Source organism: Perognathus longimembris, chromosome 2 (assembly GCF_023159225.1).
Source record: "Perognathus longimembris pacificus isolate PPM17 chromosome 2, ASM2315922v1, whole genome shotgun sequence".
In the NCBI taxonomy this organism is placed as follows: domain Eukaryota; kingdom Metazoa; phylum Chordata; class Mammalia; order Rodentia; family Heteromyidae; genus Perognathus; species Perognathus longimembris.
In genome coordinates this window covers 112,670,890-112,697,052 of record NC_063162.1, presented here as the reverse complement: position 1 = coordinate 112,697,052, position 26,163 = coordinate 112,670,890, and the positions used below count along the sequence as shown (strand labels likewise).

Below are 26,163 nucleotides of genomic sequence, written 5' to 3'. Positions count from 1 at the left end.
AATTATAAGCATGAACTACCTTGCCTGACTTCATAACCACATACTTTGTAAACCCCCACTGCCCCCACTTCTTTTTGTACCATTTACTGTAGCAGGAGCTACACTTCTTAATCGCCAATACTTCTTAATTGTCACATTTTAAATGATCACATTTTGTCTAATCAGTAAATATTGAACTTTTTTGGTTTTGAGGTTATACTACTTGTAATAAACTAACAATTACTGTCATACCTATGTTTATACTATTGTATGGTTATACTAATGTATGTAATATTTTTATTCTGAAAGAAGAATCTCTTCTCAATAGAAAAACCTTAGTGGCAGGTTAACACATACCTACATCCTGTATAGGGATACAGAGAGAGACATCAGAAAACAGACAAGGCCCCAGAATCACATCTTCATGAGTCTGTTTTATTCCATAAAGGAATAGAAAACTCAACTTAAGGTAGACATGGTTCCAGAGACTTGGAATTGGGTCTTTATACAATTTGTGAAATAGTTTAAGAAGCAGATTTATAAGTGTACATGAAGCATATTGAATTAAGATATCTAATGTTCATTGACTTTGTGTAACACTGAGGCTGAATGTAGGTCCTTACATTTGCCAGGCACGTGCTTAGTATAGCTAGATTTTTTTTTTTTTTGGCCAGTCCTGGGCCTTGGACTCAGGGCCTGAGCACTGTCCCTGGCTTCTTCCTGCTCAAGGCTAGCACTCTGCCACTTGAGCCACAGCGCCGCTTCTGGCCGTTTTCTGTATATGTGGTGCTGGGGAATCGAACCTAGGGCCTCGTGTATCCGAGGCAGGCACTCTTGCCACTAGGCTATATCCCCAGCCCGCGTATAGCTAGATTTTTTAAGATGAGAAATGACTATGAAGTGTCAATAATGCTAATGGAATCTATTCTAATAGGTTGTGTGTGTGTATGCATGCATGCATGTGTGCACACCAGTACAGGGGCTTGAACTCAGGGTTTGGGCACTGTTCCTGAGTTTTTCTGCTCAAGGCTAGCACATTACCACATGAGCCACACCTCTACTTGCAGCTTTTTTGGTGTTTTAACTGGATGGACCTCCTGCCCAGGCTGACACAGAACCCCAATCCTTAAATCTCAGCCTCCTGAGTAGCTAGGATTACAGGCGTGAGCCACTGGTACCTAGCTTTCTAGTAAGTTTTAATTGCTTAAAATGTAATTATTATTTGAATAAAGAGAATTACTTGCTAATATAGGTAATCTTCATGTAAAAGATTTAATACCTTACAATAAAACTGTATTGCCTGCTAAAAAGTCATTTTCCATCTAGTGGATTATTTAAGGGTTTTTGTTTGGCTACACTGTAAGTCATTCAAGACTGAGCACTGTCATAAAAGACATCACCATAAGCTCTTTAAAGGGAAATAAAAATCATTACCCAGTTCCTCTGATTTACATTCAAGTTAATTTTCAAAGCACATTTCCCTAGCAGATACTCAAATACACATAGGAAATAATTAAACTTAATGAGTATTTCTTTTATTACCTAATGTGTTGTAACAAGTGAATGATTAGGTTTGACCATTAGTGCCTGGGAAAAAAGGTTTGACAACAGTACGTTATTTTGTAATATGATGGTAAAAAAAAAAAAGAGAGAGAGAGAACACAACCAACAGCGAAATAATTCATAACTACCTCCCTAGTGTGTTTGTCTAATTCCTTTCTGGTCTTCCGTCTTGGAATGGGCTATTTCCCACACATGTGGGGGGAGGGGAGTCATGATAAATAGGTGCTTTTTATTTGAATTTTATCAATACATCTTCATGGGAGCAAAGCAAATAAATCTGTTTATATATTTCTATATAAATTATCTTCACAAAGCTAAAACACTATCAATACTAATGGAGAAACTGCATTAAACACCACATATATTTTGCAACTATTTGTCCTTTTTGTGTGGGTTGTTTCTGAGATAGGGATGTGTTTTTCCCCATGTCACTGAAATGATAGGCTCACCTCAAGAAGTCCAGTCATTGAACCAGATAGTGCTAAAAACTTTACTGCCTGGGCTGGCCTCAAATTAATTCCTCCAATTTGTGTCTCCCAAGAAGCTAGTATTATATGCTTAAACCACTATATCTACTCATAAAAATGTTTTATATATGGAAAACAACACTCAAAATTATAAGCAAAATAGGCCACTTAAAAGGAAAATGCAATGACTAAAAAGGCAGGATAACATCAGTACAAATTAACAGCAAAATCGGAACAAATCTAAGCTTTGTTGCTCGTCTGAAGTGTTGATGTCTATGCAGAAGACAATGATATATATTTAATATGTTATCCTGGTCTTCAATGCTTTCAAAAACACTTTGTGTTCTCAATATTTCACCATCCACATTCCAAGGCTGTAAATCCTAAAGACACTTGTTTTATATTTTATTAATTCATACAAATGTACTTATGTACTTAATATACCACAAGAAAAGCAACTATTCAAAGTAAAATAAAACTTTCCAAGAAATATTTACTATACATCAATAAATATTAGGGTCTGTAATTGTTGGAGAGATAAATGAAGCTACAAGGAATTACGTAGTCTTGTGTAGGAAATAGTTTCTTGTTGTTGTGAATTTACTAGACAGTTTCTAATTTTATCCTCTCCCCTTTTAAGTAGCAGACTAGAATAAGATGACATTTCTCCATCTTTTTTTTTTTTTTGAAACAAAACAAGTAACATCAGTACTAGTTGTTCACACATATAATCCTAGCTGCTCAGGAGGCTGAGATCTGTGGATTGAGGCTCAATGCCAGCAGTGATAGTATGACTCTCAACTGAGCAACAAAAACTGCCTGAAATGGTGTAGCTCAAATGGTAAAGTACTAACTAGCCCTAAGCAAAAAAAGCTCAGGGTACTGCCAGACTGAGTTCAAGCCCCAGTACATGTATTGTCTCTCCCTCTCAACCCCTCCCCAAGAAAAAGGGAAAGAAAAAAAGATACTTCTAAAACCTGAATAAGCAGAAGAAAAAGGTTTATGTGGTAGGTACTTTGGGGGGGGGGGGGAGGGCTGGTTCTGGGGCTTGAATTCCGGGTGTAAGCACAGTCTCTGAGCTTTTTGCTTAAGGCTAGCCCTCTATCACTTGAACTACAGCTTCATGTCCAGTTTTTCTGGTAGTCAATTGGAGATAAGAGTCTCAGGGGCTGCCTTTAAATTGTGATCCATAGATTTCAGCCCCCTGAGTAGCTAGGATTATAGGCAAGAGCCATCAGCACCCAGTCTGTATGTATTATTCTCATAATGGCTAAAAGCATGGTCTTAAATGTCCAAGTACTTACTGATTCTAAGTTGATGAAAACAGAGCAAATAGTAGCATTTTGGCTCCATCAACTAGTTACTTCAATTTTTAACTAAAAGAGCTGAAGGTCCTAGATCAGTCCCTTAAAGCAAAATTTTGAGGCAAGCCTATCAACTAAAACAATGGGGAAAAATTGGCTTGCTTGGTGGCACAGAAAAGCACCTGGAATATAAAAATGGGACGAAATCAGCACAAAACAGGTTAACTTTTTTTCTTCATAACATAAATAGTATTTTTTCTTCATCGCATAAAAGTATTTAGGTACTCTCTCGGCATGAAAATGTTGGTTAAGGAATGCAATATTAAAGTTTTTAAAATTGTAACTACATTTCTAAATTGTAAGCAACTGCATAAAATCTTAACGTTGTTTCACCATTAAAGAAGCTAAGTGTGTTATGACTTCAGTAGTTGTATAAAATTAAAACTGTGTGTAACATTAGTGAAATTACTAAGCTAATCAAGACACAATAACTATTTAAGACACATGAAAACCCGTCTTAAAGAAATTTAATAGAAAAAATCCTGAACTGAAGAAAACAAATGGATTTTATATTTGTAAAGCATTCAACACAATCCAAAATTATTTCCTCATTCGAACTAGTGCCTAAAGGCTAAAGACTGTTGCTCACAAATCGAAGTGTTAAGAAAAATAAATCCCAAATGGCATTATCTTTTTTCAAGTTAAGACACGGAATAATTATAATATGGAACGTGCATTCCGCACCCTCCCCCGCCCCCCGCCCCCGACGTCCCAATAAGGAGGTGTACAATGAACTTTCGAGAAAAGCCTTCACACGAATTCAGTCTGGGAAGGGCTTCAAGAAGGCGCGGTGTACATTTCACAGAACCACCACCGTTTCCTTTATCTACACTTAATTATTTTTATTAGGACAATATATGCCGTATCATTTTAACTGCATAGAACGGGTATTGGGTCAGTTCTCTTCAAAATCTACCTGAGCCTGGTATACAACAACTAAGTCCCTGAAGAGATTGCCAACAAAGTCTATTTCAGAGGACAAAACAGGTTTTTACAATGTCAAGAAACGTTCCCTGCACAGTTAAAAGATAGTTCCTATCCTGCAGGCGTGTTCTCGGCGTTCGGCTTAGGGCTGCCCCCCCGCCCCGCCCCCCGCGCACCCCGGCCGGCCCCGCTTCCCACCTCCCCGCACACAGACCCGGGCTGATAAAAACGAGAGACGATTAGGCCAGCAAAAACCCGATTCCTTCACCCTGGGTCGTGAGTCGCTGAGCAAGGCTGAGCACAAACAGATGGAGAAACGAGTTGGCGAGGAAGGTTAAAAGGGGAGAGGGAAGAAAAAAAGAGAAAGCGGGGAGGAGGGGGTTTGATGAGGGGCGAGACCCGCCCCACTGTCAACCCCACCCAGCCCCGCCGCTCCACCGCCGAAGCCACGCAAAACCCAAGAACCGCAACCAAACAACCCATTCAAAAGAACGCCGCGGGAAGACGACCGAGAAGCTCCCGACCATGCCCACTCGCCAGCCCCCTCGACCCACTACAACTCCCGGCTCCCCCGCCCCCCCAGGGGTCCCGGCGCCATTTAGCTCCTTCGAAGCCGCCGCCATTTTCCGCCCCCGCCGAAGCGCAGCTCTGCCCCGGCCATCGCTCGTTCGCTCTCCTCAGTTCTGGAACTCCCATCGTCGCCGCCTCGGCTCAGCTCTGAGGAAGAGGCCGCCCTGGCCCGGGCGCAGCCGGGATCCGGCAGCTTCCACCTCACGAAGACTCGGCACCAACCGTGCCGCGGCGCCTGGGCGCCGGCAGCCGGCCAGCCCGGAGCAGAAGGGCCGAGCAAAGGGGGCCGGGCAGGCGCCGCTGGGCGGAGCGGCTGTGGCGGCGGTTGGGACCTGAAGGTTCCATCGCGCACTTACTTCCTGTTTTGGGTCCGGGCACTTTGGAAGAACCAGGATGGAGGCTCCAAAAAATACCAGGATGGAGGAAGCAACCACGGGCGAGAGTGGCTGCAGCTGCAGTGAGCGAACGCGACCAGCCACCGGAAACGGAGCTGCGACCGCGCCCCGCCCCCCAACCCCCCGGAACGCTCCCTCCCTCTTCACCAGTCATCCGGCCCACCTCTCCCGCGGGGCGGGCTCCGCGTGCGTCACTTCCGGCAAGAGCTGTGAGCGCGAAAAAAGGGTTTCGCTGTGGTCTACGTGGCGGCGCCTGGATCCTCTTACCCTATACCCACTGTTCCGCCGCTGATGCTATGAAGGAAGTAGTTGTGTGGTTTTTTCTTCTGCAACTGTGGTTCCCTCTGGGCTCCAGAGAACACAGGCCCCGCGGGGCTTGGTTTCCCAGGGATGGGAGCCGAGGGCATCATGTTGTGAAATCGAATGTGGAAGAAAACAGGGCGTCTGTCCGGTCCTTCTTGCTTAGTCTGCCTAGCCTAACATGAGGTGGTGTCTGCTTGGGTATGTGTTGTAGTTCTGGGCGAAGCTGTACGATGGGCACCGACCTGTTGGATTTTTGAGTTGGTCACTCTACCATTATCTGGAGAAGAGACCATTAAGTCTAGCTCTGCCGTTTAACAGTTTTTACGGAAGTGGCGCTGTGGCTCAAGTGGTAGAGTGCTAGCCTTGAGCTGAAGAGCTCAGGGATAGCGCCCAGATCCAGAGTTCAAGCACCATGACCGACAAAAAAAACACAGCCCAAAACAAAACAGTTTTTACTTAAAACTCAAAACTCCACAGAAAATACAACACCAAGAGTGAATCGTAAAAGTTTGGGCTTTGGGTATATTATACGGCGTGTCAGTGAAGGTTCATCCACACACAACCCACTCTAGCAGGGCATCTTGATAGTGGAGGAGATTGCATATGTGTGAACTCATGGGGTATATGGACATTCTCTAGACGTCCTGCTCCGTTTTGTTGTGACCACTAGACTCTAAAAAAGGTTTTTTTATGTGAAAGGGCTAAATAAAGTCCATTTTAAGTATGTACTGTACATAAGTAATGTTTAATATAAGCAGACTATGAGGTAGGATAGTGCCATGGTGTAGATAGATGTTGGAGTCAGACCTAGGTGAATCTTTGCTCCACTGATTGATAGCATCTTACTTCACTTCTCTAAGCTTCATTTACCGTAGAAAAATGGGAATAATAAGATGTACCTTCCAAAATAATGTAGACAACATGAAACCCCTGAACTAGAAAAGTAAAAACTACTCAAAGAGCAGTTCTCATGAAATAATTACATATGCAATCGGGTTGACACATTGATGAGAAAGTGCTTTTCACTGAGTTTTTAACTCACCAACTATGCAGGATTCTTTTCACCAAGGAATAAAATAGTCATATCTAGATTGGTTGTCTATTCTATAAAATTTTAGTATTGAACCATGTTGTTTAATTTCCTTAACTAGCTATATGTGCCCTTATCTATAAGTTCTCCCTTTCTGGGTGTTTTTTCTCACCCATAACTATCTGTTCCCAAAGTCAGTTGGTATTTACTTAAGACAGGTATATTTTAATATTAGTTTAATGCCTAACTGAAAAGCAAGGGTGTGAGAATTTCCTCCCACTAGCAATTAATCAATAAATCTATTCTTCAGTGATCACCAGCTGGGTATCCTTCAATTTAGTACTGATACTACCAGAGGTAGCATGACATTCAACAAGATGTGGTCTCAGTTCCCAAGGTGAATCTCACTGCCTGCACTTCAGATGCCATTTGGAAGCACCAGATTGTTTTACCAATGCTTCTGATCAACACACTATAAAATTGAATTCCTCCAACAATCTCCACAGGTTTGATTAATTTGTTTGAGCAGCTCACAAAACTCAGGGACACATTTATTATGCATGAATAAAACACAGATATTGTGTTGAAATGCGACTGGACAAAAGGAGTATGATCTAATGCCAAGAGACTGAGGAAGGAAACCCAGAATGACCTGTCTATTTAGATTCTTTGGGCAGCATTTCTTCCTTAAGAGCATGTGGCTGTATTCCTTTTGAAATAGGATTCTCCTCATCTGCTATCAGATAAGGTAGGTCAGAGAATTTTTTTTTTTTTTTTGGCCAGTCCTGGGCCTTGGACTCGGCCTGAGCACTGTCCCTGGCTTCTTTATGCTCAAGGCTAGCACTCTGCCACTTGAGCCACAGATCCATTTCTGGCCGTTTTCTATATATGTGGTGCTGGGGAATCGAACCCAGGGCTTCATGTATAGGAGGCAAGCATTCTTGCCACGGCCATATTCCCAGCCCCCAGAGAATTTTTTTATAGCCATCTCCAAGGCAGAAGGATAGAGATGATTAGAGTTTCTGTGACTTGCTTTAAGGAAATCTACTTTTTATGGCCTGTCTTGGGGAGGAAGTTCAAGCTGAGAATCAAGAATGAAAATAAAAATATGTAGCATAATAGTTTTAATGTTATAATGAAACATCTGTCTTTGAATAATCAATATACAAAACTATCTGTGACAATTTAAATCATGGAACTTTCTGCAATTACCCTACCTCACTACTTAGCCAATGGGTACCTGAGTAAAGCCTGAGTCTTTATACTAGGATTTACCTAATTAGGAATTAATACCTTGTAGAGAACTGAGAAGTACTTTTATAGCAAATGGAAATTGCTATATTATAAAGTCAGTTAGACTACAGTTATAGTTTTGCTGCATTTGCTAGCTATTCTTATCTCTACAGCTAGCAAATGAAGTTAATGTTGGGTTTTTAATTTTTAAAATTACACTCATGAATCCCATCAGCAACTGGAATACTGGTGAAAATTTTTGTGAAAGGTTGATATATTAATATTAAAATATTTCAAATATTGAGCTATGGGATTTTTGTTTCAGTGTTTTAATCATGTGCTATATTCTATGGTTCAGAACAAAACAATGTTTCAAAGTGAGGGAAGAATACAATTACTGGGTACTTTTCTTTCTACACAGTTTGAGTCCTGAAATATAACAAATGCATTCTATTCTAGAACACCTTCTTGAGCTTTAGGAGAGCTGATGGGCATTCTCATTATGTAAAGGAGTGAACACACTGTCTCTCATTAAGGCCCGCATAACAGGCTTGTCCAGGTTGAGTCCCATCTCAGATTCTTACTATAGGTTTTCCTCTGAATCTTATGGCATCCAGCTCATAACCATTTTCTCACATTTCTGTTTTGCATCTGTCTTCTATACTCTTTTTACCTGGTCACCACCTCATCATACCCTCTTAACTTCTTTTCTGAAACCTAATTAACAGAACATTAACAAATTCCTATTTCTCTTCTAGTTAGGAAAGAGATATTCCAGTGCTCCCCATCAGTGAGGATAAAAGCTTGGAGGCTCTGAAAGTGAGCTTTTCCATACAGAACTCAAGAGCAAGCCTTTCTGAGAAGGTGTTTAATTTAAGTAGAGACTAGAAATACAAGAAGAAATCACCATAGTAGTAGGTGGAAGGTCACAGGTACATGTCAAGTTAGTGTAAGAAAGAGCATATTTGTAACAAAAAAAAAATAGCAGACCTATGTAATATTTATCAATTAGGGCACCGCACTGGCCAGTGGTAAACTTAAGTTCTTTGCAGATGTTAACTGATGATGAGCTTTTTTTTTTTTTTAAAGTTTCTTATTTCATCATAATAACCCTGATCTGCCCATTTGCTAAAAAGTTAGGTGTTAAATATGCCCTTGTTGACTATAGGTACAATGTTGTTCAGCAGGTCTCTTATTCATCTTGAAGTTTTATTCTCTCTTCCTCCTCTCAGCTTGTGCTAACCACCATGCTGTGCCCTTCCTCCTCCCTTGGGTCTTTAACTCAGATATTGCACTTGCTAAGCAGGTACCACTTGAACCACATCTTTAACCTTTTTATTACTTTTTTTTTAATGTAGGGCCTGGCATTTATGTTGGGGCTGGATTGGACAATGAGACTCATATATCTGTTTTCTACATAGCTAGGATATCTATGTGTACCACCAACTCGCTTAGTGGATGAGATGAGGGAAGGAGGTCTCACAAAGTTTTGCCTGAGCTGGTCTCAAAGTGCTATCCTCCCAATCTCAGCCTCCCAAGTAGTTAGGTTTACAGTCATGAAACATCTACTCTCTGCCATGTCATAGCTTTAACTTGCCAGCATATTGCACCGTGTTTTGATTTAGTAGATGCTTAAATGTTCGTTGATAATAAAACATTCTGTCTTAAACTAGACACTATCTGTTTCTAATATTTTGTAGTAGATACTGTCTACAGAAAGCATAGTCTTGTTTTAAGGGTATTACTGGAAAATTATGAAATAAAACAAAGGTTGGCTTCTATTATTCAAGTAGCAGGAGATTATTTTAGCACAATGTCATATATTAGTTGTGAATCTCGTCTATTTAGATGCAATAGTTTTAGGGATAGAACATGTCATTTAACCACCAGATGTCTCTATTGCTCAGCAAGATTTTCTTTACAGATTAGTACCCTCACTAGTAGATGAAAATTTTAGTGAGTTGAATAGCTGCTTATAGAATATAACAGGCCACGGACAAGATTTAACAATAATAAAACCAAAGGGATAGGAATTATACACTGAATTTGAAAGCTCTCTAGCATGGAAAGACTTGTAGATTAATAGCCTTTTCTGCTAGTCCATGTAAGTCTAATTTCCTAAAACAGATAAGAAAATGACAAAGAAATAGGTGACCCTATAACCTTTGCACTTTCAGGAGTTCGGATATGTGTGATACGCTTGTGTATTTATTTCATTCAATGAATATTCCTGAATATTTACTTTGTGATGAACACTATTCTAGGCATAGAGAATATGAAGACAAAAGGACCTATATTGTAGGACTATATTGTAGGAGCATACTAATTTACTAAGTTCCTGTCTGTAAAATTCTTCATAATTAACTTAATGAGGCTTAGCAATAAAATAAAAACCAATCACTTGGAATCAGGAGGTAAGCAAACTTGCAAATTCTGGGAAAGATTGCCAGTGGCCATTGCCATCAATGCATCTTAACAGCATTAAATAGTAAATGATCTGAAAATATTAAACATTATTTGTTTTTGCCCCTAGCAGTTCAGAATAATTAACAAGACAAAACTGCTGTGTTTTGTGTGTCTCTGTGTATGTTTTACAGTTGTGTGTGATTAGTTACAGAAGCAATTCTATTTCAGTGACTAGATATTTAAAAAAATGACGATTGACATGCTAAAATAACAACAGGCAGTCTATCTCTAGATATTTTTTCAACTTATTTTAAGGAGCATTTCAACATTGTAATCTATTGCCAGTGGGGAATATTTTAAATGTCTACATTCATTTTACTTCTTTCTTCTTGGAAATTGCATAGCTTTCATGTTTCTGGGTCAATATTCTGTGTCTACAGAAAGAGATGTGGCCTCTTACTTGAAGAATTTTCTCGTTCCTTTTTTGAGATGGTCTCAACTCCATAGCGTATTCTGGTATAGAATTTGATTTGTCAGGTTGGCCTACAACTATGTCTGAGGCCTTCTGCTTTCTGAGTGTTGCAGGCATGTGTCTCCCAAATCAAGATCCTAAGGAATTCTCCTCTATTGTTTTCAATGGATACTCGTAATATACATGCAAGAGATACTTATGAATGCATGCATGCTAAATTTGTTAGAGTTAACATCTAAACCTAACAAAATTTAGTGAAGCCTATTATTTCCCCCCCACAAAAGTAGCAATCTCTAATAACTGATCCTCTAATACCAGTCTAATTCAGAATGTCTACATTACTTAAATTTAATGATATCAAATTCATTTAAGCATAATATTTTTATTATAATGATTGTAAATTAAGTAGTCCTAGTGAAGACATATAATATATAATGTTTAATGAAAGTAAAGCTAATAAGATTAGGAAAGCAGAGTTTTAATGTGCCATCTGTTTAGACTTGAGAATAATATTATTACATATAATTGTATTTTATAATTGTAGTCATTACAGAAGTGTTCTATCTATATTAACAAACATAGAGTAAGGAAAATATGTGGGTTCAGCAGTCAGAAAATCACTAATGTGTTTTCTCTTATGTTTATATTTATACCACACTAGTCTGTTCTGTGTTGGTTCAACTTAGTGTAAAAAGACATACAGTGATCACAGTTACTACCTGGATTAAGTTGCAACTCCTTTCTCATTAGGATTAAATACACTCTAGTTCTGTCTAACAGGAGTCCATTTTCACATGATGCTACAGTCTTTCTGTTTCTTTGTTAAAGAGTCATCTGTAATAGAATAATTCTTAGTTGAGAACATTTTTACATTTAATGCCGCCAGTACTGGGGCTTAAACTCAAGATCTCGCTTGTTCATAGAAGTTAAATACGTACTCCTCTACTTCTAGCCTTTGTGTGTGTGTGTGTGTGAGTGCGTGCGCGTGTGCGTGCCAGTAACTCTGTGCCTTGTTCCTTCACTCAGCTTTCTTACAGCTGGTATTTGAACTATGCTTCCAGTCTGGGATTTTGTTGGTTAATTGGAGATAGACTCTCGAGGACTTTTCTGCTTGGGCTGGCTTTGAATCTTGATCCAGAAACACTAGATTTCAGCCTCCTGAGTAGGTAGGATTATAGATGTGAGACACTGCCCAACTGCCTTGGTTATTTTTGAAGGTCTTACTCTTTACCCAGGAATGCATATGGATCATGATTTATCTGTTTTAGTCTTCCATTTGTTGCTGAATGACAAGTTTGCACCAGCATACCCATTTTTTTTTTTCCATTGAGAAGAAATCTTGCCAACTTCTCTGCCTGGGCTGTCCTTGACTATAATCTATTTCATCTCAGCCTCCTCCAATTATGTAGGATTCTAGTCATAAGCCACTGGCCCTCAGATTTACTAAATTTTGACTAGAAAGTTAAACAATTGATTCCATTTCTTCATGTTGTTTAAGGAACCAAAAGGGTAAATTTAATGCCAGTGAATTTTGAAAGTCACGGGTTTTCCACTTAAGTCTGTATTGAATATATCTCCTTGTTTAACAAGCCTTGACAGTGCTGTGTAGACCGTGATGGCTTATCCTTTTACCTGTTTCTAAAAATGACCTCTCCAGTGACTTTTACACATAAACTCCCTCAATCCCCTGCCCACACTTTTGCATTCATGAGTGTTCATTCTTAACTCTTTCCCTTCCATACTACAGATGTTTCTTTTCTTATTCATGGTAACCAGTTCTTTTATATGTTCCTGAGATAATATCCTCTTCCTTCTTTAGTTACCCTTTTTCTTGGCTTTGAGATACAGTATATTTCTTATAACCTACCAAACACTTCTTTGCTAAGCTAGCTTGTAAATTCAGTCACTTGTGTTAATTTACTAGGTTTGTATCTCATTGTTATCCCTGAGCTCTTTCACTGAAGGCTAGTGCCATACCACTTTTAGCCACAATGCCACTTCTGGTTTTCTGGTGATTAACTGGAGATAAGAGTCTCACAGACTTTCATGCCCAGGCTGGCTTTGGACTGAGATCCTCATGAGTAGCTAGGATTACAGGCATGAGCCACCAGGGCCCGGCCCATTCTTCTTTCTTAAATAATACTGTGTATTCCACTGGCTTAAATTGCTCTTTGTAAACTAATAATTCCTAAACTTACAACTGTTCTCATTTGCTATTCAAATGCTCTATTAATTCTGGAAACTATGAGACATGCAATGTGTCAGAATGTAGTTTACAAGGATGACTGTAAAAATAACCCTCATTCAACAAGTTCTTCATAAAATGAGACTTTGACACCTCTTCCAGGGAATATGACCTCCACTCCTGTTGAAACTAGGACAGCTTTTGTGGCTATTTTAACCAATTAGGTATGCAAGAAGTGTTGTTAGCTGAACCCTGAAAATAAGTACATAAAAGGGAGGGTGCTATTAATCACCATATAATATTACCAACAGTCAGATAGCATCCTGGGAAGAAAGCTTGAACTAGCCTTTGGGAAAAATTGCAAAGCCCCAGAACAATATCAATAGAGAAGGATGACTGGAGAGCCCCTACCTGCTCCTGTCACCTTCCATATTAATTATCTGTTTCTCCATAACATATTGTTCCAAAATATGGTGGCTTGAGACAAATAACCTTTATTGCCTCATGGTTTTGAGCATCAGGAATCCAAGAGTAGCTCTGAAGTGTGCTTTGTATCTCATGACATTGCCATTAAGATGTCAGCTGAGACAGCAATCATCTGGCAGATCTAGTTCCCAAATGACTCACTGACATGACTTGTCAAAAAGCACCATTCCTGGATGCTTACTGAAGGTTTTAGTTCCTTATCATGTAGGCTTTTTTCTGTAGGGCTCTTGAGTGTCTTCACAACATGGTAGCTGTTTTCTCCAAGAGTAAAGGATCCTAGAATGAGAGCAAGAAGAAAGCTTGAAGCTTCGTTGTCACATCCAGCTTGTTATGTTCATTTGTCCTGAGTTACTAAAGCAATCCAAGGGGAGAAACATTAGGCCTCACTGTTATAAAATATATTTTATTGTTATCAACTGACCATAATTACCCTGCCATAAAGTGTTAGAAGTTATTCATCCTGTCCAACTTCCCTCCAATACTTATCATCTCTATCTTCCCCACCATATACCTTTCACCCTGTTAAACAATACTTATTCATCACTTTTCTACCCTCTTTCTGTAAGATTGACTTTGTAGTTTCCATGTAAATTAAATGCTATATCTCTTTCTGTACCTTGTTTATTTCACTCACTATAATGTTCTCCAGTTCCATCCACATTTCTTTAAATGATAGAATGTCATTTTTGATTGCTGAATGATATTCTATTATGTGCACATATCTTCTTTATTCACTCATCCATTAATGAACACTCATCCATTAATGAGCACTTAGATATCCCTTCTCACATACCTACTGACACTTATTAGCTTGTCAGTGTTTTCATTTCCTTCTTGTTGGGAAGACTGCTCATATGCTATTGGGATTCTTCCTTGTTCTGGTTTATGATATGAACTCTTAATTCTAGGTGGGTTAAACCATTCTCCTAGCTTTCAAGTGAAAGATTTTAGAATTATAAAATCCCTACTTTTTCTAAAGTTCTTGGCTTTTAAAGACCAAAAGCTCTAGATTTTAATATTGATGTATCATACAAATTTATAAAAATTGATTCAAGGGCTGGATGTGTAACTCAACAAAAGGTTACTTGCCTAGCATAAATGAGTGCCTGGATTTATTCCCCAACATTGCCAAAAAAAGGTCTACTGAAAATTTTAACTTACTTTCTTTTTTCTAGCCTGCATGTATGTTCTTTCTCTGAGTCAATGTATAGAAAATGGTCTAAGATGCCTTTATGGTAAGTGGAATATAACAGATATACAAAAGTTTAGGAAGAAAGAATATTTTATAACTCAAAATTATTATGTTGTACTATTTGACACACATTTACATTATTTGATTTTACATAATTAATAAAGTTTGTGCAAAGTATGTATATGTGATATGAAGCATTATATCTCTTTTTTAATAACCTAATTTGAAATTTGGGAGATATAGAATGATACTCAAGATTGGAATTCCAGTTTACATTGTTGTACCACAGGGAAAGGAGACTTAGAAGAAACTTAGCTAGAAATTACTGGTCTTTTTAGGAGATAGACAACAGATGACAGTATTTCAGACTACATAGATTCACCCAGATCCTCAAAGGGCTGGTGATGTAGTTTTGTGTGAGCCTTTTGCAGGGGTGGAGTGACAAAACAAGAAGTGGTTATAATCAGCACAATATAGAGACACTGAGCCCCTCTCAAGAGACAAATGGGTTGAAATGTTATTGTTTTCAACCTTTTTTTTTTTTTTTTTTTTTTTTTTTTTTTTTTTTTTGCTAGTCCTGGGCTTGAACTTAGGGCCTGAGGACTGTCCTGGCTTCTTTTTGCTCAAGGCTAGCACTCTATCACTTGAGCCACAGGCTCCACTTCTAGATTTTACAGTATATGTGGTGCTGAGGAATCGAGCCCAGCGTTTCATGTATGTGGGGCAAGCACTTTACCACTAGACCATAGTCCCAGCCTTCAACCTATTTTTAAATAAAATTGCCACAAGCACTTGTAAGCCAATATGTGCAGGAAAGGAATATTATCAATGGACTCTATATTTGTATATTTATCATATTGCTAATAAAACTCATAAAAATTACTTGAATTCTGTCAGTAATTAGTAACATAATGATTAAGTGAATACCAAGATCAAAAACTGAAGCACCCATCAGTAGCTCACATAAGACAGAGTGAGGTTCTGAGTTTCCTACTTGGCCTGATTTTGTCAATTCTTCTCTCACAGTTCACAAAGGAAGAACTGTCCTCACAGGTTCAAAAAAGGAACTTCTAAGAGGACCACATGGCATTTCACCTGGTTAACACAATGTAGTATGCCTGATGTACCTTGGTTTATAGTTATTTCCATAGCTTTTTCTGGTAGTGAGCTCTATTAGGCAGTGATTATCCTGTAAATCAGGCATATCATACTCTGTCAGAAGTGCACAGTTGTTCCTCTTGTGTACAGATCCCACGAAGAGTATAAACCACAGTCCATTTGGATGGGCAATTATGTTTTTCATCTAGATTTAATCCTGAGTCCTGTTGTTGTTGTTGGTGGTGGTGGTAGTGGGCATGGGGCTTGAACACTGGTCTTGGGCATTGTCCCTGAGCTCTTTTGCTCCAGGGTAATGTTCTATTACTTTGAGCCACAGTGCCATTTCCAGTTTTGCGGTGGTTAAATGAAGATAAGACTCTCATAGCCTTTTCTGCCAAGGCTGGCTTTGAACCCCGATCCTCAGATCTCAGCCTCATGAATACCTAGAATTACACCTGGATTAATCCATCACTATTTATTGTTTATTGTTGGGACTTTAAATGAAACATGATACTTAGAGTTTAGCTATGTCCTCCAATCTCTATTGAGTTTTTTCCCCTTTTTCCTTTCTTTCTTCCTCTCTCCCTCCTTGCCTCCCTCCCTCCTTCCTTCTTTCCTTCCTTCCTCCCCCCGCCCCTCTGTCTTTCTGTCCTGATTTCTGCATATGAGGGGAAAATGTACTGTCTCCTTGAGTCTGGCTCATTTATCTTGATATGGTATTCTCTACTCCTACCCATTTTCCTGCAAACAATACAATTTAACTCTTCAGTGTGAGGTTTTCGTAATATCACCTTTAGTTATACTCAAAGCTTTCTACAACTTTCTTCTGGTTCTCAATATTTCACACTGTCGTGGCTCTTTTTCCCCTCTAATTCTTGCAACCAGGCACATATGCTATTTTACCGTGAGTAGTAGACTCTCTTCACAACTTGTCATAAGACTTCTCATTCCAAGCATTTAGAATGAATTCATAGGAAAATTAAAGATTTCAAGAAGGAACCACATCCTTCTAGCTTTTCTCTACCTTCTTTCCTGCCTTTCCTACTCACTGTCCTACTTCTTAGGAACAATAACTGCTCATTTTATTGTCTTAAATTTAGTATTTTATCAGACTGACATAGGAACACTTATTTGTAATAGTGACTATACTGGTCCCTAGATTTATTCTTCCCCTCTTCTATTGCATTAGAATATTTGAGTGCCACGATAACAATTACATTTTGTAGTCTTCTGTGTACTTAAGCATAATTGTGTAACTGAACTCTGGCCAATGTAATGTATAAAAATAAAGTGTACAAGCTCCCCTAAAGAAATGAGCTTGTGGGCTGGGGATATGTCCTAGTGGCAAGAGTGCTTGCCTCGTATACGTGAGGCCCTGGGTTCAATTCCCCAGCACCACATATACAGAAAATGGCCAGAAGTGGCACTGTGGCTCAAGTGGCAGAGTGCTAGCCTTGAGCAAAAAGAAGCCAGGGACAGTGCTCAGGCCCTGAGTCCAAGCCCCAGGACTGGCAAAAAAAAAAAAAAAAACAACAAATGAGCTTGCCACAGAAGCAGTGAGACAAAAGGTGAATTAATTCAGCAGTGATATTCACTAGCCACTATGTTGGAAGTGAACTATATAACTTGGAGGGGGTCGGGAAGGGAAAAACAGAAAATGAGGGAGGCAATGACACTGTTCAAAAAGAAATGCACTCATTACTTGACTTGTGTGACTGCAACTCCTCTGTACACCACCTCTACAGTTAAAGAAAAAAGAGCTCGTCCTCCTCTCCACCTTTTCTTTTTCCTTTTAGCTAGAATGTGGGTATGGTCAGAACTGAATCATCTTGCACTTCATGAGAAGAGCAGCAGGAATAGGAACCACTATGGATGGACACTATGGAATCTTTGTCCATCCTTGACCCACCTTGTGCTCTTTGAAAGGATTCACTGTACTCAGCTCACACTTAAGAAAAGGGAAGTTTTTATATCCTCTCCCGCTGAATATTTATATAAATTATTAGGAATTATTCTCCATAGGAGACTTATCTATTTGTGCACTTTTTATTTGCTGATTTGTTTATATTGATGCAAACCAATGGGTATTTATCATATGTTGGGTTATAATGCAATACTACTTCATTTTATTTTCTTGCTTAACTTGTTCCCTCTGTTGTAATATGTTAACATGGTTTCAAAAGAGAAAAAATAACTACAATTTGACTTCAGCTTTTTATACTGTTTGCCTTTTCCATAGAGTCTCACCCATCTGAATATTTTTCTGAACTTCTTGACTCATCTGATCTGTTTCCACGAACTTTCTTTCCTCCATTTTCCTTTTCTGATTAAAACTGATCATGCAATTGCTTACACATAAAAAATTAAGGAACTAATATTTAAATATTGCTTAATAATGTAAATAAACCTTACATAGGAAAAAGAAAGGAGAGGTGTTTTCATAGGAGAACGTCTGACATTTCTTCTTTGCTAATTCTCCATTCCAACTTCTCTCTCTCTCTCTCTCTCTCTCTCTCTCTGTGTGTATGAAGGATATCTAACAACCTTGTCAACATTGTCCACCCACAATTTAATAATTCAGAAGTGACCATTTATTCATCTAACATTGTTGAGTGCCTAGTATATGCTAATTATATTTAAAAGAGGAAGAAGCTGATTAATGAATTGTATAGTTTCTATCCATGAAGATCTCAGTTTAATATAAAAATGAGGCAAAGGAGAAATAACTTGCTTTGAACTTCAGACCTCATAATCTATAATTATAATACTGGAACATAAAATATTTTGGAGAGTAGATGATACTCAGAATTTGAATTTTTAGCAGTGAAGAAATTCCTCCTGAAGGTAGCTTTTAAAGTTAGGATTATTCTGGGGGATAGAAGTAGACTTTTGGTGGTCAAGATAGCAGTCTCCAATGTTAAAAAAAAAACAGGATAGATGTTAAAGTTAAAGCATAATAATGTCAGGAAGTGGGAGAGACTAATGCAAACTTTGACATGAAAATGTCATTGAAGGTATGGTAGTGTTGGAATTTCACAGGATACAAAGGCAACAAGTGCCCCAGTACTGTCTCTTGGGACCTAAGGCTTTAGTCCCAGAAAAGTTCCAAAGAATCAAGAAATAATTTTACTCCAGGCAGCTTCAAATGTGGTATATAACCTCTATAGAGCTAGAAAAGGTAAAACAAAAATCTAAGAGGCATCATGTGGCAATTGTAGCAGAGGATGAGTGGTAGGCATGTATGCAATAACTAGGGAATACTCTACAAGGGAAAACAAAATTCAATCATCATGTAGCAATCGTTCAAACTCTTGTACTACCCACTTATCATTACATTGTTTTATAATCATAGGCCTAAATATATCTAAGGTCGTGTAGATTTAGTGCACCAATCATAGCCTAGAATGCCAGGCTATGCAAGTATATAAAACAGGTGGTATAAGTACAAAGTATAGATGGCAAAATGAGGAAGTTGCATGAGGATAACCAAAGGGTAGTGGGATGCAAAGAAAGGACCACACTTCTTTTCATATGAATTAGAAAAACTGGCAATGCCTCATTGGCAAGGAAATGGAAAGACTTGGAAAAAATATTAAGTGAAGTAAGCCAGACCCAAAGAAACATAGACTATGTGTTTTCTGTCTTTTGTAATAATTAGTATATGTCTAGGATAGCCCTAGAAGAGGATCACAATAGCTCAACAACTATGTACATATGATCACATAAGATGATTCTAAGCAAAATGAATCCCAAGATATAGAAACAAGAGGTTTCTCTTTTTTGGTGTTGTTTTTAATGCACTCTATGACATTATTTTTTAAATTATTTTTTCTATGGTTTATCCCCTGTTGTCATTGTATTTGATTTTGGTACCCCAGGCATTGTATATACATTTTTCTGAATTAGGGAAGGGAAGGGAAGGGGAACAACAAAATGGTGAGACAAAGGACAAAGGGTGAACCAATGCAACAGTGATACTCACAAGACAGTAAGTTGGAAATGAACTTTACAACTTGATCTGGAGATTGGAGGGGGAGGGAAAATGGGAGAAAAATGAGGGAGGGGAGAACAAAGTTTGATAAGAAATATATTCACTACCTTATGTATGTAACTGTAACCCTTTTGAACATCACCTTAATTAAAAAAAAGAAAATTTCAAAAAAAGTAATAGTTACTCCATTGTCGCAAGTTTTAGGGCTAAAGACATCTTCATGGATAAACCAGATTTTAAATATATTATTTCACCTAATAAAACAGTTTTAGAATAGTTTACAGGCATAGAGCATTTACAAGTGAACAGAAGATGCAACAGAACAGGCTAATGAAGTGTTGGACAGAGGTAGACAACTATGATGGAGGCAGGGAAAAGGTAGATTTTTAACACTTCCATCCAAAAGAAAACTTGTTAAAAATTCAATTATCTCAGCATAAGTCTGAGACTAGGGACTTGATAGTTAAATAAAATGATAAAAATATATTTTGACAAACGGCAAATGAGTAACTAATAATTGCTTGTTCAAATAATTGAGACAAGAATGAATGAAGACCATATGTTGCTTGGTGGAGCTGTCAGCACTTAGATGAGCTGTCAACAAAAGCGAAAGGCTGTTAAATCAGAAACAAGATTTTGTAGCATTTAGAGACTACTGTGGAAACACTGACACTTTAATGTTAAAGTCACATGCAAACTACCTTTTACAATGTATAGGAGGTATATCCTATGATATATGGTCATGTCTATATTCTTCAGGAGGGGGAATATTCTCCCATAATTCTGTCTCCCACAATATACATTTTCCACATATTTTGGGACCCATTTCTCCTCACTTGGGAGTTTCAATTGGAGATAATGGAAAGTGAAAAAATGTGAAATGTATAGGCAGAGTTAAATCAGAGAAAAACAATATCTTCCCTTACTTTTCACCTCTCTCCAGCATCCGTGGAGAACTGGATTTGTTTGACCTAAATCCAAAGACATCAAAGATCTCCATGTGCTCACTTTGAACAACACAGTGAGAAAAGAATCAGAAATTACACTTAAACTCAGCTTTGAAGTTTAAAACCCTTAAGATGTTTGAGAGGAAGAACTAAATTTTATTTTTGATACAGAAAAGAAATTTATTACATGGCAGCCATGGAAAGACAGCACGCTGGTATACATTTAGCCATCTTTAAGGCTACAGCATTGGTTCCAGTGTAAATAGGGAGAATTGGGGACAGGGGCTGAGAAAGGTATGCAGGATTAACACAGTCCCAGGTCACAGGTATAGAGCTAAACAATTTTAAATGACCCAAAATAATGTAATTAAATTGCCTACTGAATGAAAAGATCTTTATAAATCTAGTCCAGAAATTTTCATCTGTTACTTAATTCTTTATGTGATCACAGCATTGTTACCTACCTTTGGGCAAAGTAAGTTACTCTGGAAAGTCAGTTTTCTTATTCATAACATTCTGAAGACTCAAAAATAATTCATGCACATAGTGTTTCCCCCTAGCTTATAAAATTCAAAATACTATCATGATCAAATGTACAGAAAAATGGCAAGTGTGGCATAATGACCTTCCTTTTTCATAAGTTATCTGAGAATAATTTGCTGAAGTGATATGCTTTTGTCAGTAATACTATAGGAGAAATGTCAAATCTCTCATTGTATATGATTAGTTGTCATGATAGTTTGATTCATTCCATTCTATTCACTTCTCATTAATGCTGTAAAGATTGCCACAAATTTATTAGATTAAACAACACAAACCTATTATTTTACACTTCTGGAAATAGAAGCCTTAAATCAGTTCACTGGAAATCAAGATGTCAGCACAGCTACATTTCTTCTGGAGACTCTGGGTTCCACAATCTGGTTCCTTCTGTTTATTAGCATCCATAAGCATCTTGCAGCCTTCAAATTATGGATCTCCTTCATCTTCAGAAGTGATAATTACATTATTCCAAAGTGCTGTCATTGTATGTACATGTCTAGTCCTGCTTTTTTTTTAAGTCTATTCAACTCACTGGATAGGTCAGATAATTGTCCCATCTTAAGATCCTTACTTTACCACATCTGTAAGGTCTCTTTTGCCACCTAAAGTGCAAATATTAGTTGCTTTTGTTGCTGTGACCAAAAACCTGATAGAAACAATGCAAAGGAGGATCATTTCATTTTAGTTCATGGTTTCCGAGCAAAACTGGAATTGAATGGGTTTTTTTTTAAAAAATAGTTGATTGGCCACATGCATTTGGGCAGAAAATTATGGTAGTGGGAACCAGTGTTAGAAGAGATTTTCACTTCATGATGGAGATGCAGAGAGACAGGCAGGTGTCATGGATAAGATACTCTCAAGGACATGCCCCGAAGAAATATTTCTTCTAAGTACACCCACTTTCTAACATTTCTGAAATGTCTCAGAACAAAACTATCAGCTAAGTAGTTAAGCTTTAGCATCTGAGTTTATGGGGTACATTTCATATTCAAACCATAACAATAACATATTGAGTGTTCTGGGAATAAGTATGTGGATATATGGCAGTGGATGGCATTATTCTGTTCTTCACACCCAATTTGGGTTATGATTACTCTAACACTTGATGAGGCCCTGGCTACCAGTTTCCTTTCTCATTGTCATTAATAACTTTTATGGAGGAAATTCTATGGATTTATTTAAATATCCCATTCCTCGTAGAATTTTTATTTACTCATTTATTTCACTAAAGACTCGTCATTAAATTTTATGATCAACAAAATAAGATATTATTTGTAAAATAAATATACCAGCACACATGGAGATGTCTTATATGAAGTCATCTTGTACTTTCTTTGTCCCAACCCTTGAATTAGTCATTTCTCCAAAACTCCTGGGTTCCTTTCAGCGGAGCATCATATTTAGTAATAACAAACTGGGCAATAAATGTGACAAGTATGATTGGAATGTCATCCCTACATCCTTTTGGTGAACACAGCTTTACATATATCCTCACTAAGAGGTTTTTGCAAAAATAAGTATTCAGCCTTATTCATAAAAGCTCAAAGCTAACAGCAGCACAAATATCTACTGGGTAAAAGAATGTAAAGACAAAAGAAAGAACAAATGATGTATGCTCCACAGTCATTACACTGAAAGGATCAACTCAGATAAGAACACTTTTCATGAATCTATTTATATTAAGCTTAAGAGCAGATACGATTATACTATAGTAACAAATCAGAACAGAGACTATCTATAGGACTTGGAATAAATAGAAGGAGATGGTAATTTGCTGCCATAATGGAAATATTTTATTTCTTAGCTGTGGTGTCAATTATATACACACTGGATTATACATGAGTGATAGGCTGACTCAATTTGAGGAATGGCTTTTGAATGCTGTCTTGTCCTTTCTTCCTTCCCATTCACTTAAAGTACCTCTAACAGGGCTCACCAGAGAAACAGAACCAGTAGATAACCTTTGTTTACTTATTACTTATTTGTTATAAAGAATTGGCTCCTGAGATTATGAGAGAGAAGTCCCATGATCTTCTATTTATAAGCAGAAGACCTCAGAAAGCTGGTAGTATAATTCAGGGTAACTCATGAGGTCTGAGAAACAATGTAATCAGTTGTATGAATTCTATCTAGTTTTCTCAAGCCCTTCATGTACTGTATGATGCCCATTTATATTGGGAGGAAACCATGTTTTACTTTGTCTTCTGATTCGAATGCAACCAAATCAAGTAAAAAAAACAAAACAAAACACAACCTCACACACACATCCAGAACTGATGTTTAATCTAGCCACTCCCAGTCCTGATCGAGTTGACACATAGAACTAACCTTTAGAGATTGGAAGCCATAAGATAATGAATGGAAAAACATAGTCAAAGTTGAAGTACCTCATACCTTAGTAGACCTATATAGTTTTACTGACCTAATGATTCCAGAATATAGAGACTGAAATCTTACTGGGTTTAAGTCATTGCGGCTGAGCCTCAGTACAAAGTCCAAACCATTTCATAAATGATGTGCTTCTCTTCATCTACTGTTCTCTTACCATCTCTAGATTGGAGTTTAGTATTTCTAATCGTATGAAGGAGAAGTAAGTAGTTATCTCACTTGACAATAATTGCCTGTTCCTAAAGATACTCCATGGATTATTAATGCTGTCAAAAATGCTATTCTGCATTCAAATAAACTAAAATAGCTTTTTATGTGTGAATAATGGTAAATTCCTAGGAAATATAAATTTCCACAAGAGTAATATATTTCATTAATTTCTCAAATATCTACTGGCCACACAATTTTCCCCCAATGATACGACAGTTTGAAACAGGGGTGTTTTTTGGAAACATCACTCTCAACAACGTCTAATTTTAAAAAGTTCTTCCTACTAGGAATTACCATGTTCATCACCCACATTGTTGCCATGGACAGTTACACTTTGGGTATGTCTTTCTTACTTTGGCAGAACTAGAAGAAAGCTTATAACTTAGACATAATATTTGAGATTTTACGTCTTCTTAGGGCTGCAGCCTTCTGATTTGCCAATTTTTCTCTTCCTCTTAGTTCTCTTGTCCTTGCTACTGAATATCCAGACCTTTGATCCTGCTCTTCTGTCCAAGGCCACTGAAAATGCCATGCACATGCAGGAAACACTTCTGCAGGCCAAATTCACATGAACAGTGATAGAAAAGATGCCCTTAAAATTGTTCAATGGAGGAGACCTAATCCTATACTGACTTATGTTTCCTGACTGCACTCATTTTCTAAATGACTTCATGTTCTGGGGTTTAGTACTCACGGATCATCACTTCTCTTTGCTTGCCTTCCTTCCTTCCTTCCTTCCTTCCTTCCTTCCTTCCTTCCTTCCTTCCTTCCTTCCTTCCTTCCTTCCTTCCTTCCTCCCTCCCTCCCTCCCTCCCTCCCTCCCTCCCTCCCTCCCTCCCTCCCTCCTTCCCTCCCTCCTTTCTTTCTTTCTTTCTTTCTTTCTTCTTCTTTCTTTCTTTCTTTCTTTCTTTCTTTCTTTCTTTCTTTCTTTCTTTCTTTCTTTCTTTCTTTCTTTCTTTCTTTCTTTCTTTCTTTCTTTCTTTCTCATTCTTCCCTCCCTACCTCCCTCTGTTTCCTGCCTTTCCCCTCCCTCCCTGCCTCCTCCCTCCCTCCTTTTTTTCTTGACAGTCTTGGGGCTCAAACTCAGGGCCTGAGTGCTATACCTGTGCTTCGTTGTGCTCAAAGCTAGCACTCTACCACTTGAGCCACAGTGCCACTTCTGGCTTTTTCTGAGTAATTTATTGGAGATAAAAATTTCATAGACTTTTTCTGCCTGGGCCGGCTTTGAACTGTGACCCTCAGATCTCAGCCTCCTGAGTAGTTAGGACTATAGGCGGGAGCCTCCAGTGCTTGGCAATTGCTTTTCTAGTTTCTGACTCTTGATTTCCTTCTCCTTACTTTCTTTTTGTATGTTTTTGAACATCTGACCTATTGGTCTGGGAAGTGACTATTGCTAAACTAATCTGGTATTCCACATTCAAATATTAACAGTTGCTTTTGCTACCATATGCTATTTAGGTTCAAACAGCAGTGTGCCCAAATAACACTTTGTAGGTATATGAAGGAGACTAAAGAAGGAATGCTTGAAATACAACATTTCTCTGTGTTATAATTATTTGGAGGTGAAGATAAGCTTTTTTCCTCCTCAGAGAGTTTAGATTGCCTGCAGAGAAATAAAGTTCTAAAAAGATTACAGGGTAGTATAGCAAAATCTTCTATAAAGAAGAATAGGTTTTCTAGCAAGTGACATTAAGCTGTACCTTGCTTGAAAGTATTGGGTAGCTAAAGAACAAATGTGTCAGTCAGACGATATGCTAGCTTGGTTAGCTCTGAGATTTCAGAAAGAGGCATATAGATTATGCCTAGATGCAGGAGACATTGATTTAAACTAGCATAAAAAAAGACAACATTCATTCCAAGGCTATCTATACTCAAAAGAAACCTGTTGATTATGATTTAGCTTTCCATATAGTGTCCCTATAATTAAAGATGTAGGCCAAGAGGAAAAAAAAGGATCAAATACTTTCCTTTGCAAATTAATATATTTAAATTGGAGTTTATATGTCAGCCTTGGTAACAGGGTTGGTGAAGTACTGTGTGGTATTCTATATACCAGACTGAGGAGTTTTTAAGGCTGACAGCCATACCTGTTAGGAGTTCATTAAGGTACATGTGACCCTGCTGGGAGCTGAATAGTAGATAGCCACCCTTCCCAGTCATCTTCTTTCAGATCCCTGTTGTGGTGTGAATTCATTTCCTTCATATTTGATATATGTAACTCAGTTTGATCAAGTGTCTCAGAATTGTGACACACTGGTTGATACTCCTATCCTTTCCTAATCTTTCATAATCTACTACTTCCTTTTACTTTGAGGTGAAAGTAGCATCAAACAGACATTCTATGAACACAGCTGGAAAATTAAACAGAAGCAAGACTTTCTTAACAGGTGCCTTTTATGTTTATACAATTTTCAGTT

General features: G+C 38.0%; 1 protein-coding gene across 5 annotated transcripts in view; it reads right to left on the bottom strand.

The window, feature by feature from the left end:
* Positions 1-5,366, bottom strand: part of Dmtf1 (cyclin D binding myb like transcription factor 1) — a 43,348-nt gene extending 37,982 nt beyond the window's left edge. For all 5 annotated transcript variants that reach the window (XR_007210078.1, XM_048339931.1, XM_048339929.1 and 2 more), the window contains exon 1: positions 5,224-5,366. The gene's annotated coding sequence lies outside the window, so the exon portion shown is untranslated. The remainder of the gene's footprint in view (positions 1-5,223) is intronic.
* Positions 5,367-26,163: the final 20,797 nt, after the last annotated feature.